Below are 12,693 nucleotides of genomic sequence, written 5' to 3'. Positions count from 1 at the left end.
TTGTAGAGATCCAGATGTATCTTCCTATGTCTCAGGCTGATTCCGTGGGTTTTCAGGATGGTCTGGTACATATCCAGCTTGACTCAGGGGACCAGCTGAAAAAGGGGACCCCACTCCTCTACCATCTTTTCCCTCCCTCCTAGTTCTAAAATATCTTGATTGTAGTGGTGGTTGCATGAATCTATACATTCAATCAAATGGCATAGAAGTATACACACAAATTATCAATGTCAAATGTCTGGTTTTGCTATTGCACTATAATTATATGAAATACATCCATTGGGGGAAACTGGACAAAGGGTACACAGGAATGTTCTGTGTTATTTTTATAAATTTTTGTGAGTCTATAGTTATTTCAAAATTAAAAGATTTTCTTTAAAAAAGGTGTGATCCTTACTCTAAACTAACTTACTACTAAAGTGTATCACTTTCTGAAATTACAAACCCTTTATTAAAAACATGCAGAAGAATAGTGGTTACTTCTGGGGGTGGCAGGGGCTGGAACACTGAGGAATATAGGTTGGAAGAAGACTGACTTTTTGCTGTACAATTTTTATATATTTTGAATTTTGTATTATATTGTATAAATTATCTATTAAAAATAAAATAATTTAATAAAAACTTGCATAATAATCTTTGTCATTTTATTGTTTTCTAGAATAAGACAGAAGTTTACTCAGCTGGAGAGACCAAATATATTTCTTTCTCTCTAATCTTCATCTCAACAAAAGGGCATGTGTATGTCCTTGTGGGCATACTGGCTGTCCTCTTCTGCATCCAATCACTACTCAGAACAGTGGGGCAGTGATCCTTAAATGTTCAAGTCCATAAAAATCACCTGTTTTGATTGGTAAAAATGCAGATGTGCAGATCCCAAGGCTACAGATTCTAATTCCGTAGGTCTACTACAGGACCTAGTCATCTACAGTTTAACAAAAGCCTTATATGAATAAGTTTTCATCTTGGCCCCTGGAAGCTCACAAATGCATGGAGGGAATAGATTGATTTTCAATAAGGGTCATTGTGATTAGAACCCTGTAGGAGGCACCAACATAGTCTAACAGCCACGAAAGGGCAAACAACAGTTCTGCCTGGATATGTAGCATCTTGAAATGTATGTAAGTTTCAGTCCCTCCAACAGAAGGAGCAAATATGAGGAAGGTTATAGGAAAAAGAAAGTACAAATCATTTTAATTAGAACAAATAGTTCAAGGTGCTCAGAATGTATAGGTGGGTACTTGATAAAAATAATAAGAGCTATCCACCTCATTTTTGTTTATAACAGCAAAAATAATAATAATAAGCTGGCCTAAATGTCCAAGAACAGGGGAATAATTAAATGATTTGATACATAATAACTAAGTGAATTATGGTATCTCCACTCCATAGAATATTAAAATGTTATGGGCAGCAAGGAGAGAGTGTTGGAGAAAGTATGGATGTTAGAGTAAGGTGATTCCGTATTCACCAGCTAGTTATTTTACCTCCCTCAACCTCATTTTCGTCATCTTCAAAATGGAGATATATAACTCTCCTTTGCAGAGTTGTGAAGCTTAAATGAGATAACATTTGCAAAGGGCCTGATATATTCAATAAACATTATATATTATCACTGTTGTTATCTTTGTTAAAAAGGTTTTGAAGGCCATACTGCAACATGAAAAACTTCTTAGAAGAGAATGCCAAGTGAAGAACAGGCTACAAAATCATTGAGGTAGCTGAGCTTCCTAGATGAGGTTCTATAAGACTCTTAAATAGTGCCACAGGGCCACTAACAGGCCAAATTAATTTGACCCTTACTATGTCTGCTGTTAATGGATTCCATGCCTCTGCAAAGGCTCAAGTATTTCTGAAAGTCCCCTGATGGATCTCAGAAGTAGTGCAGCCAGACTTCATGTAATGTCTTACCATTTTCCTCCTTAGCCCCACCAGTGGGTGGTCTCTCCACCAAACACAGAAGCCTCTTACAGCCTACATGCTCCTTCTGAGGAATACTCAGGCCCCCACTGCTTCAGAGAATGTATCCACAGGCACCTTAGAGGTTCCAAAAACTATGAGACATCCTGTGTTAATGCTGGAGGGGAAGTTATTCCTACTTTTCATGTTCCCTACAGTTGGGAGTAGGGGGCATCAAAGCCAATCTATCTTGTATCCGTTGCCTTATGAATTTTGGTAGTGAAAATGACTTTGCACATTTAGCCATAGACAACCATTTTTTGCCCTAGGACACAAATCTGATGAGCAATGGGAGGAATGTTGAGTCAGAGACAAATTCAAACATCACCTACCATACCTAGTCAGAATTACTTCCCTCAGATGATGAGGACTTTACCTTTGTCCACACCTGTCTGCTTGATTCCTTTCCTTACCATAAATTCTTTTCCAGGAAGCACCTAATCTTTAGTACAGTCTTGGTTGCCTACCCTACCACTCTGCCAGATGTGCCCAGAGATGGCTAAATCCAAGCAATGAACATAGCTTAGAATCAAGATAGGAACCACACCCTAGTCCAGTGTATGACTACAATTACAGCAATGTTTGAAAGAAAACCAACACCCGTAGCCCAGATTCTCCAATACAAGGAACCAGTGTACCTTAAAGAAATGGTTGATTCTGGGTCAGGAAATATACAAGACAAACCCGAAGCACCTTGTAGTACAGAAAGTATTCATATGCTCAAAAAAAGGAAAGAAGAAGATTAAAACACGAAACTCAAACAGAAGTATAAGGAAAAAGACAGGAAGGAAATACACTAAAATAATAATTGTATTAATAAATGTATTTTAAAAACTATTGTATTAATGTAGTATAGGCAATTAATTTTCTTTTTCTATTTTTAAATTATTCTCTAATATGGTCTTATAAACTTCATAATGGAAAAATTTTATAAATGATATTTTAAAGTAAAATCACTAGACATGGTAGCCATCTGAAAATAGGAGTTGAGGGGAGAGAAGTTCTGAAAATAGGAGTTGAGGGGAGAGAAGTAGTGGAGGAAGATTCTGAAGTTTCTAACTTCAGCATTCAAGTGCTTGGTGATGCCCATAGTGGAGGGTCTACAAAAGGGGAGAGTAAATACGAGGGGAAATAATTGGGTCAACTAGGTGTATGCTTCATTTGAAAGGCCTTTGCAAGATCAGGTATGTTCAGTGAGAAAAATGGAAATCTGGCTTTGAAGCCCTAGGAGGGATTAGGAGCAGAAATTCTGCTCAGAGGAAATGAATAAAATTTTTCAAAGTAGAAGTGTGTTGGAATTAAACATAACAGTGGAACATTCAAGTATGGACCATTTTATGTATATGTTATCTTAATACTATGAAGGAAAAATAGTGATTCAATCATTAATAATGTCTATATTTTTCTTTCTTAGCATAAAACCTCTAGCCAGACAATAAATTTTTCATAATTGACTGATTTTGTTGATTATAATGCTGACATTTTAAGGGGAAACTCCTCTCTCACATATCTCCTCACTAAAATTTCTACATTCTATACTCATCTGGGGATAATGTATTCTCAAGAGATTAAACTGTACACTTATTTAGTTACAAATATTTATGTAATTTCAGAAGATTCATTCATTTGACAAAGACTAAGCTTGGTAATAGTGGCTGAAAAAGCTTATCTATAGATTGTGAACATGCATTGGAGGACAAAAAGGAAATAAATATTCTGTAAGCGTCTTCTATAAGCAGCCAGTGTTAGGCATTTTATACATGTGACATCATTTGATCTTCATAACGACCTGTGATGCAGGGATTGTTACCCCATTTCATAGAAAAGGAAACTGAGGATCAGAAGGGTAAGTAATTTTCAGTGTGGATCAGGTTGTATTCTTTCCTTTTCAGGGTTTTAATCATACTTCTTTATGCTACAGTTTTAAGGGTTAGTACAGTTAACCTGCAAATAGTTTTCCTTTTGCATGCATTTCTCACTTCCCGGATTGGTTGCCTATCTATTTACCATTATGCTAAAATCTATATATAACAAAGAACAAGTATTACAAAGCAATAGTTCTTTACTCCATCTGTTCAGCCAGGAGTGGGAATATGAATAGTATGACCCAAGAAGAAATAATAATATAAGCAAGATTGCTGAGTAAAAAGAAAACTTTCCTGTAAAACTCACTTTAAGGATAATCTTTACTGTCAATAGTCAAGAGGCTTAGACAAATCTCCTCCACCACAGCAACAGAGGAAAAAGAATCATACTGAAGAATTAGATAGCATCATAAAACCTAATTCATTTGGTATAATTAAGAGTATGAATTAGGAAGAGCCAATGGCATAGTCAATATAATTGATAAACATTTAACTTGAGAAATGGCAGAATAACAGAACTCTTTGCATAATTCGTCATCCCTAAGTACCTATAAAAGAACAGAATTGGCCTAAGGGGGAGAAATAGACTAAAAAATAGACCAATATAGATAGTTGAACAAGGTAGCAAAAGAAGAGAAGAACTGGGACCACAACCAAAACATGTGGGGTTTTTGGTTTTGTTTGTTTGTTTGTTTCCCACACCTGGTTGTGAGTTTAGTCAGTGATCTAGCAAGGATGTCTTGGCCTATTACCATCAGAACTAGAGTAGACACAATTTTTGTACAGCCCATACTTATCCATGTAATTCACTTTCATAAGCTTTAAATTCAGTTCTTCAAACGTTATCTGATGAATAATGACTTGAAGTGCTACCTTACTTATCAGTGGCCACCTGCCAGCCAACAGCTCAGTTTCTATGTCATTTAAGCATTCCAGTGAGACTTTAAATACATTCAGTTACATTTAAATAATTCAAGGTGAAACTATCAGTTTGAAAAAAAATTGGAAGAAGCACTTAGGAAAAGATACTCTGGAATTACAGGCAAGTGAAAGTGAGTTTGATAGGTTTGAAAGAAGAGTATTTTCTATGTTACATTAAATTTGCCCTCCTGCCAAAAACAACTATAAAACTGAACACAACATATGAAACAACTGTTTTTCAGGAAATGGGCAGCAAAAGACTAATCCCAAAAGAAGAAAACACGAATTGAGCCCTCCATTTATCCCATCTTTTTACCAGGAACAATTTCACAACCACTGGATGGTGAACTCCAAGCAAAGCACAATAGTCCCCTGAGCTGAGGAGTCAGAGAGTAGAGTATAGGACGTGTTAAAGCAACTGAAAATTTCAGTGCAGGGTACCAAAATTCAAGGAGCTACATGGATAGAGGGAGCTTTCTGAGTATTCCTTCTGGTTTTCAGACAAGGTTAGGCTGAATGGGTAAGGAAGAAATTCCACAAAGTCTAGCCTATAGCAAAAGAGTTGAGAGCATAACAGACAATAGAGACACAGTCTTTGGGGATGCCGGAGTACTGAATGAGTCATGATGGAGAGACCTGCTAAGCACCATGGTGCTTACAAGTAAGGACCATGCCCTAGGGTAAGGACCTCTCTAAAACTGCTCTAATAAAGTCTAAAAGCAAGTCTCAACAGCATCAAAATAAGTTGCCAGTATATTAAGAGCCAAAACAAAACTCAACATTTTTTAAAGAAAGAAAATATAAACTAGATGCTTTACAAGGATTTATTCACAACTTTAAGGATACAATCACCAATTACTGGACATGTGAAGAAGTAGGAAAATGTAACTCATTAAAAAAGAAAAGTAGTCAATAGAGATTGGCCAGGCCACCCAGATGTGGTCATTAAAAAACAAAAGTCTTTTAAAAAGCTACTATTTAAATTTTCAAGGATTTAAAAGATGGACATTAATGATTGGTGAGATGGAGAAATCTCAAAGAAAAACTAGAAACTCTAATAGAGAATCAAATAAGAATTCTAAAATTGAAATTCACAGTAGTAATTTTTAGTTAAAGGTTTACTGGATAAAAACTTAGCAGATTGGCAACTTCAGACCAAAAGGTCATGAATTTCAATAGAAATTATCCAATGTGAAGTACAAAGAGAATAAAATGATTTTTTAATGATTTTTTAAAATATACTCAGTGAATTGTGGGACATCAAGCAATCTAACTAATTGTAACGAGAGTCATAGAAGGAGAGCAGAGAAAGAATGAGACAGAAAAAATAAAATAAAATAAAAAATAAATAAAAAATAAATAAAAATAAAAAAAGAAATAATTTAAAAAATTATCAAATTTAATGAAAACCACAAACCTGCAAATACAAGTGTCTTTTTAGCAGAATACATTTTTCAAAAACACGTATTGGCACTACACAATTTTTGGAAGCCCCTGAAAGAAATCTTAAAAGCCACTACAGGGGCAATTATATCAGTGACATGGAGGCTAGAAGACAATGAAATGACATATTTCAAGAAGTGGGAGGGGGTGCATAATTAACATAGTATCATACATCAGGCAAAAATACTTTTCAAAAATAGACACATTTTTGGATCAACGAAAGCTGAATCAGTACACTTGCACTACAACAAGCACTAAAGAAAATTCTTCACACCTAAGCTAATGTAATATTGTGTGTCAACTATACTTCAATAATCTACTTCACTTAGAAGGAACCTCTGATCTATAGGAAGAGATAGGGAACACTAGAAATAGTGAAGATGTGGCTAAATATAAAAGACTACATTTTTTTCTTCTCTTAATCTTAAAAAACTAATGACTGTTTAGAGAAATAGAGACATAGTAAGGTAGAATTACAATGTATGTAGAAGTTAGATGTGTAATAACAGCACAAAGCACGAGAAGGTAGTAGAATTACATTGATGTGAGGTTTCTACTTTTTAAAATTTAAAATTATATAATATAATATCTAACAATTATATAGTATTAACTCTAGGTTGATAATTTAAGGATGCATATTATAATCCCTGGACCTACCAATAGAACATAATTTAAAAAATAGAGAAATTAAAACAAAATGATAAAAAAATTGATCAAGCCAAAGACAGATGGGAAAAAGGATAACAGAGGAACAAAAAAACATATGAGATAAATAGAAAACAAATAGCAAAGTAGTAGCTGCAAACTCAACCATATCAATAATTATGTTTTTAAAAAAGGGACTAAACACACTAATTAAAGGCAAAGATTGTTAGACTAAACCAGGCATTGCCAAACTATGATCCTACAGGCCAAATCCAGCCTGCCACCTATTTTTTAAAAATATATTTAATTTTTTAGAGCAGTTTTAAGTTTGCAACAAAATTGGGCAGCATACGGAGAATTCCCATACACTCCTTGTCCCTGCACACACATAGCTTCCTCCACTATCCACATCCTGCACTGGTTTAAAATTTGTTTAAATCAATGAATGTATATTCACACACCATTATCATTAAAATCAATAGTTCACAGTTGAGTTCACTGTTGATATCATACATTCTATGGATTTTGGAAAACATATAATGGCATGTCTCCACCATTATAGTATCATTTATAATAATTTCACTGCCCTAAAAATCCTCTGTGCTATGCCTATTTATCTCTCCCTCCACCCAAACTCTGGCAATCTGATCTTTTTACTGTCTCCATGTTTTTGCCTTTTCCAGAATGTCAAATAGTTCATATACCTGAAGCATATTCATATTGACTTCTTTCACTTAGTAAATGCGTTTAAGTTTCCTCCCTGTCTTTTCATAGCTTGATAGCTCATTTACTCTTAGTGCTGAATAATATTACATTGTTGGATATACCACATTTTATTTATCCATTCATCTTCTGAAAGACATCTTGGTTGCTTCCAAGTTTTGGTGATTGTGAATAAAGCTTCAATAAACATCCATGTGCAGGTTTTTTTGTGGACAGAAATATTAACTCATTTAGGTAACTTGTTTAGGAGTGCAATTACTGAATAGTGTGTAAAGAGTATATTTAGTTTTCTAAGAAACTGCCCACTATCTTCCAAAGTGACTATACATCATTCTACATTCCCACTGGCATTGAATGAGAGTTCCTGTTGTTCCACATTCTCACCAGCATTTGGTGTTGACAGCGTTTCGGATCTTAGCTATTCTAATAGGTGTGTGGTGGTTTTTGTTGCTTTAATTTGCAATTCCCTAATGCATATGAATGTGGAGTATCTTTTCAGATCCTTATTATACCATCTGTATATCTTCTCTGAATTATCTGTTTAGTTGTTTGTCCAGTTTTATTTTTAAGATTTTATTTATTTCAGAGGGAAAGAAAGAGAGAGAAGAGAGAGAGAGAAAGTATGAGCAGAGGGGAGGGGCAGAGGGACAAGCAGAGTCCCCACTGAGCAAGGAGCCCAATGTGGGGCTTAATCCCAGGACCCCAAGAGCGTGACTTGAGCCAAAGTCAGACGCTTAACTGACTGAGCCCCTGTCCATTTTTTAATAGGATTACTAATTTTCTTATTGTTGAGTTTTAAGTATATTTGTATATTTTGGATAACAGTTCTTTATCAGATGTGTCTTGCAAATATTTTCTCCCAGTTTGTGGCTTATCTTCTCATTCTCTTGACATTGTCCTTTGCAGAACAGAAGTTTTTAATTTTAATGAAGTCCAGCTTATCAATTATTTCTTTCATGTATTGTGCTTTGGTGTTGTATTTAAAGATTCATCACCCAACTCAGGATCACCTAGGTTTTCTCATATCTTTCAGAAGTTTTATACTTTCGTATTTTATATTTAGGTCCATAATTCATTTTGAGTTAATTTTTGTGGTGAATGTAAATTCTATAAATACATTCATTTTCTTTTTCCTTTTTCTTTTCTCTTTCTTTCTTTCTTTCTTTCTTTCTTTTTCTTTCTTTCTTTCTTTTTAATGTGGGTGGCCAGGTGTTCTAGTGCCATTTGTTAAAAAGATTATTATTTCGTCATTGTATTGCCTTTGTTCCTTTGTCAAAGATCAGTTGATTGTATTCATGTGGGTCTGTTTCTGAGCTTAGTTCTGTTCCATCAATCTATTTGTTCTTTTGCCAATATCACATTGTCTTGATAATGGTAGCTTTATAGTAAGTCTTCAAGTCAGGTAATATCAATCCTCCCAAATTCCTTCCTACTGTATTGGCTAATCTGAGTGTTTTGACTTTCCATAAACACTTCAGAATCAGTTTGTTGATATCCACAAAATAACTTGCTAGTTTGATTGAGAGTGCACCAAATCTATACATAAAGTTGAGAAGAACTGACATCTTGACAATATTAAGTCTTCAATCCATGAATATGAAATATCTCTCCATTTATTTAGTTCTTTGATTTTGTCCATCACAGTTCTGTCATTTTCCTCATATAAATTGTGTACATATTTTGTCAGATTTATATTGATGTATTTAATTTTGGTGTAAATGTAATGTGCATGTATAATTGTACATGTACAAATCTAATGTAAATGGTATTGTGTATTTTTCTTTCAAATTCCAATTGTTCATTGCTGGTATATAGGAAAGCCATTGACTTTTGTATATATTAACCTTGTATATTGCAACCTTGTTAGAACTTCTTAGTTCCAGGAAGTTTCTTTTTTTGCTGTTGAATTTGGGAATTTTCTACATAGACAATCACATCATTTGTGAACAAATAGTTTTATTTCTTCCTTCCAAAACTGTGCTTCTTTTATTTCCTTTTCTTGTCTTATGTCTTAGGTGCACTTCCAGTACTATGTTAAAAAAGAAGTAGTGAGAGGCACCATACACAAAAATAAACTCCAAATGGATGAAAGACCTCAATGTGAGACAGGAATCCATCAAAATTCTAGAGGAGAACATAGGCAACAACCTCTACGACATCGGCCAAAGCAACCTTTTTCATGACACATCCCCAAAGGCAAGAGAAACAAAAGATAAAATGAATTTATGGGACTTCATCAAGATTAAAAGTTTCTGCACAGCCAAGGAAACAGTCAGAAAAACTAAGAGGCAGCCCACGGAATGGGAGAGGAAGATATTTGCAAAATGACACTACAGATAAAGGACTTATATCTAAGATCTACAAAGAACTTCTCAAACTCAATACACGAAACAAATAAACAAATCAAAAATGGGCAGGAAGATATGAACAGACACTTTTCCAATGAATATGATACAAATGGCTACAATAGACACATGAAAAATGTTCAAAATCATTAGCCATCAAGGAAATTCAAATCAAAACCACACTGGAGATACTCACCTTTACGCCAGTTAGAATGGCAAAAATAGACAAGGCAAGAAACAACAATTGCTGGAGAGGATGTGAGAAAGGGGATCCCTCTTCCTGGCATTGTTGGTGGAATGTTGGTACAGCCACCGGAAAACAGTGTGGAGGTCCCTTAAAAAGTTGGCTAAAAATTGAGCTTACCCTATGATCCAGCCATATTGCACTACTGGGTATTTACCCCAAAGATACAGACGAGTGAAGAGAAGGGCCATATGCACCCCAATGTTCATAGCAGCAATGTCCACAATAGCTAAATCGTGGTGGAAGGCCGAGCCGAGATGCTCCTTCAACAGATGACTGGATTAAGAAGTTGTGGTCCATATATACAATGGAATATTACTCAGCTATCAGAAAGAACGAGTTCTCAACATTTGCTACAACATGGACAGCACTGGAGGAGATAATGCTAAGTGAAATAAGTCAAGCAGAGAAAGACAACTATCATATGATTTCTCTCATCTATGGAACATAAGAACTAGGATGATCAGTAGGGGAAGAAAGGGATAAAGAAAGGGGGGGGTAATCAGAAGGGGGAATGAAACATGAGAGACTATGGACTATGAGAAACAAACTGAGGGCTACAGAGGGGAGGGGGGGTGGGGGAATGGGATAGGCCGGTGATGGGTAGTAAGGAGGGCACGTATTGCATGGTGCACTGGGTGGTATACACAACTAATGAATCATCGAGCCTTACATCGGAAACCGGGGATGTACTGTATGGTGACTAACATAATATAATAAAAAAATCATTAAAAAAAAATTAAAAAAAAAAAAGAAGTAGTGAGAGGGGACATTCTTGTCTTGTTCCTGATCTTAGCAGGAAATCTTCTAGATTTTCACCATTAAGTATGATGTTAGCTTCAGAGTTTTTGTAAATGTTCTTTATCAAATTGAGGAAAATCCTCTCTCCTTTATGTCTACCATAAACTAGTTCCTAGTTTAATTATGCATGGATATTGGATTTAGTCAAATGTATTGTCTGTATCTATTGATATGATTATGTGATTTTTCTTCTTTAGCTTATTGATGTGAAGGATTACATTAAATAATTTTTGAATGTTGAATCAGGCTTACATACCTGAGGTAAATCCAACTTGGTCATGGCATATAATTCTTTTCATACATTGCTGGATTCAATTTGTTAATATTTTATTGAGGATTTTTATATCAATGTTCCTTGGTCTTCAGTTTTCTTTTCTTGTAATGTCTTTGTCTGGTTTGGGTACTAGTGTAATATTAGCCTCAAAGAATAAGTTAGGAAGTATTTCCTCTGCTTCTATCTTCTGGAAGAGATCATAGAGAATTGGTATGATTTTTTTCTCAAATGTTTGGTAGGATTCACAAGTGAACCCATCTAGAGTTTGTGCTTTCTATTTTGAAGAGTTAATACTTATTGATTCAATTTCTTTAATAGATATAGGCCCATTTTGATTGTGTGTTTCTTTTGTGAGTTTTGGCTGATCATGTCTTTCAAAGAATTGGTCCATTCAGCTACTTAATTAAATTTGTGGACATAAAGTTATTCATAGTATTCCTTTATTATCCTTTTAATATTTATGGAAACTATTGGGATTTCCCCACCTTCATTTCTTATATTATTAGTTTCTGTCTTTTCTTTTTTCTTACTTAGCCTGGATAGAGGCTTAACAATTTTGTTCATCTAAAGCTAAGCATTAGGTCTTGATCTTATTGATTTTCTCTATTGATTTCCTGTTCTCAATTTTACTGATTTCTGCTCTAATTTTGATTATTTCTTTCCTTCTACTTCTTTTGTATCTAATTTGCTCTTCTTTTTCTAGTATTCTAAAGTGTAAACTTAGATTATTGATTTTAGGTCTTTCTTTTGTTCTAATATGTGCATTCAATGCTGTACATTCCCCTCTAAGCACTGCTTTCATTGCATTTCATAATTTTGATAAATTGTATATTTATTTTAATTTAGTTCAAAGTATTTTTAAATTGCATTTGAGATTTCTTTTTTGACTCAGGTGTTATTTAGAAGAGTATTGTTTAATATCCATGTATTTAGGAATTTTCCAGCTATCTTTCTATTTTAATTCCATTGTGGTCTAAGAGCATGTATTGTATAGTTTCTATTCTTTTAAATGTGCAAAGAGTAGTTTTATGGCCCAGAATGTGGTCCTGGTAAATGTTCCATGTGAGATTGAAAAAAATGAGTATTCTGCTGGTTTTGAATGAAGTATTCTATAAATGCCAGTCATATCCAGTTGATTGATGGTATTGAGCTCAACTATGTTCTGACTGATTGCCTGCCTGCTAGATCAGTTCAGTATATACATAGGGGTGCTGAAGTCTCCCAGTATAATAGTGGATTCATCTATTTCTCCTTGCAGTTCTATCAGTTTTTTTTTCCATTTTATTTCTTCTTCTTATTTTTTTTAATAATTATTTTTTATTATATTATGTTAGTCACCGTACAGTACATCCCCGGTTTCCGATGTAAGGCTCGATGATTCATTAGTTGTGTATACCACCCAGTGCACCATGCAATACGTGCCCTCCTTACTACCCATCACCGGCCTATCCCATTCCCCCACCCCCCTCCCCTCTG

The sequence above is a fragment of the Ursus maritimus genome, unplaced genomic scaffold (assembly GCF_017311325.1).
Source record: "Ursus maritimus isolate PB19 unplaced genomic scaffold, ASM1731132v1 scaffold_26, whole genome shotgun sequence".
Classification (NCBI taxonomy): Eukaryota; Metazoa; Chordata; class Mammalia; order Carnivora; family Ursidae; genus Ursus; species Ursus maritimus.
Note: the sequence above shows the minus strand (reverse complement) of the source record.